Source organism: Anneissia japonica, unplaced genomic scaffold, assembly GCF_011630105.1.
Source record: "Anneissia japonica isolate Jap-2015-1 unplaced genomic scaffold, ASM1163010v1 scaffold288221_len503873_cov180, whole genome shotgun sequence".
Taxonomy (NCBI): domain Eukaryota; kingdom Metazoa; phylum Echinodermata; class Crinoidea; order Comatulida; family Comatulidae; genus Anneissia; species Anneissia japonica.
The window spans coordinates 40,191-43,215 of NW_022686204.1; the positions used below are offsets into that span (position 1 = coordinate 40,191).

At 36.8% G+C, this 3,025-nt stretch overlaps 1 protein-coding gene across 1 annotated transcript in view; it reads right to left on the reverse strand.

Moving 5' to 3' along the window:
- LOC117113741 (ankyrin and armadillo repeat-containing protein-like) overlaps positions 1 to 3,025 on the reverse strand; it is a gene marked incomplete in the record, with an annotated part of 17,294 nt that overhangs the window by 2,109 nt on the left and 12,160 nt on the right.

A 3,025-nucleotide genomic window follows, 5' to 3' on the forward strand; every position in this document is an offset into this window, starting at 1 on the left:
CCCCCACTCACCCTGTTGTACATGTGTTAGTATTTTAAAGCTTGGTCTTCCTAGCCAATACAAATTCTTCTTTCCTTGGATCACTCAAATGAATACTTCACATACAGTGGTGCCGAGAGGCCGGGGTAAGCGGGGCAAGCGCCCCGGGGCCCGGGATAAATACGTAAAAAATAAAATAGAATAAATAAAAATTATTAAACGTAGACATTCGTCACAAGAATTGTGAATAAAGCTGACCATTTATTGATGAAAGCTGGTAATTAATTGTTTCTAATTCCATTTTCATGAATATTTTCATAACTTCTACTACTCTAGAGTTTATGTTTACAATGTATCAACTATTTGTGAATGAAGTTAGTTGGATGGATGCTGGGTTGCCAAGTTAGTTTAAATACCAGGGACTTAAAATACATGACTAATATTAATAATGATGATAATTATTATGTTTATGTTTAATATTGAATATACAGATGATGAAATTGTGCTAGTAATAATGTGAAGGATTAGACTGGACTTTTGTGTTAAATAAACCAAGGATAACCCCTGAAAGTCTGAGGACTTATTTCTAATTTTCAGTTATTTTTTATTTAATGGACTATCCAGTTTCTGAAGATACTGATCTTCAGGGCCCTCATTAAAACAATACATACAACTAAAAACATAGAAGCTAAAACATTTATCAAGTGGGGTCCATTTGCTAATGAATAGACCAATTTAGCAACTGGAATATAGAAAACAGAGAGCGCAATATTAGTTTAAATGTATAGGAAAAATAAATGCCGTGGTTTTTAAAACAACGGCCCACTGACAAGGTGGGAATTTAATTGTAAGGGAAGGCATTACAATTGTTCAAATTAATGTATACTAATTTTAGCACTCTGTCCATAGGCTTTGGATTTCGTGTAATCCTATGAGAGCCTTGAGCTGGCCTAAAAATTTTAGCCTGTTCAACTTGCAGTATGCAGATCAAAGGCTCTCACATACCTTATCTGGCTGTAGATACACAGATGCCCAGGCCTACCATTATTGAAAAATACTTAATACAGGTATTTTTTTGGCCAGTATCTTTTGGAACAGTAACAAACCATTCTGACAATATTCTCAAGTTCACAGGGTCCCAAGTCACCTGCAAGTTATGGGAATCTCCCGAAAATCCGGAACGGCCTCTTAAGCCAGGCACCCACTGCGTCGTACAACCATCGGCAGAAGAATCCTCTGCTCCCTCTGAGCGCTAGAGGATGCAACGCCGTCTGCTGGTTGTTAGCGGCAGTCTAAACGGATCGTCATTAAAAACGATCAGTTGCCCGCGTTGTGGCATTGCATTTCCCATAAAAATCGCTTCAACCAACGAGTGCCGGGTGCAGTAAGTGCCCGGCTTTACACTCTCGCAAGCAAGTAAGAATCCCCAGAAAAATAACCCATCTCCCAAAAATTCATAATATTTGCATGTGTTTACTAGTTTTTTATCAGTAATACTAGTTTTTTTTATCTGTATCTTGGGTGTCACCATGCAAAGCAAAATAAGAGTTAATACGTTAAGAAAGCTCATTTAACCAGATCTTCCGGAAGGGACTTCTTCCAAATTGGGACCCCGAGTTCAATTTCCAAGTGATTTGGAATAGTTTGATAACTGTGGTGTTGTTATACAGATGATAATGATGATTAAACCAGTTTCCCACTAGGCAAACTAATTCATGCAAATCAAAAACGTCGGTCTATATGCATGCGCGTTCACCTTTCTTTCATTCATTTCAGCAAAATCGGTAGTTCCAACTGTTCCTACTTTTTGTGAAGAGAAAAAAACTGTGCAACCAATCAGGGCTTAGGAAGCTAACCGACGCTTTCGATTCAGGCGAATAAATTCGTCTAGTGGAGAAAAAGCTTTAGGGCATTGTTAACAAACACACATAATAATCATAATCAATGGTGGAAGTGGCAAGGAAGGGAGGGAAAGGTGTGATTGGTTAGCATGTATATCACAACAACTTCAAGCACTTGTAAACCACCACACCAAACAAGGAAAAACACTTACCCATCTAGCAAGCAAACCAAAGAGTAACAACAGAAGAAAAACAGAACACATACATTAAAAACTTATGCATACAACCATGGAGACATCATTATATTCAAATGTATATTTAAATGTCAGGCCCGTATCCAGGGTGGGGTTTTTATGGTTCGGGAGAACCCCCTTTCTTAGCAAACACCCCTCTTTTCTGGCGAAACCCCCTCTTTAAATTTCCCAAATAAGTCCTCCAACCAAACTAATGCACTGCAGACCCACCCAGACACAGACATTTTCAAACATATCTGTTTTTATAGCATTATTTAGACCCATAAAGCACGAAAATCCTCTTGCTTTGGGGGTTTCCCCAACCCCACCGGGGCTTCGCCTGTGGACCTCATGCCCAGAAAACCCCCCCCTTGAAAGAACCTGGCTACGGGCCTGAATGTATATGATATCACCATGTATGGTACTGTATACAGCGACAAAATATTTCCATTATAATTATATGGACATACATATATTTATACCAAACTTTATGTAAAGTACCAGTGCCTAAGGTATGGTTTGGGTAGCTTGAAGCACTTTTACAAATACTTTCAGAAAAAAATATACTTATGTGATTTAATGCCAAACAAAAAATAAAAAAATATCATCAATAATTACACACAATTTTAATTAATGTACTCATATAATTATGAATGAGCTACTTAAATCATGAAGAAATGATAAGTGATAAATCTTTACGACTGGCAAATATTGAAGGTGTATATGCAAACGACTGGCAAATATTGAAGGTGTATATGCAAAGACTGTAGGAATGCTATTATGTAAATGTACATTAATGGGCAAGGAAAATGTATTCGAGAGGTTAACTTTATGGATATATGGAAATTAAATTTTTAATGACTTTCATATTTATATTTCAAAATATATATTCAACACTAATGAAAAGAAATGTAAAGTGAAAAAAAGAAAAACCTAAGTAGAATGGCTATTTTAACCAGTTACACAATATGG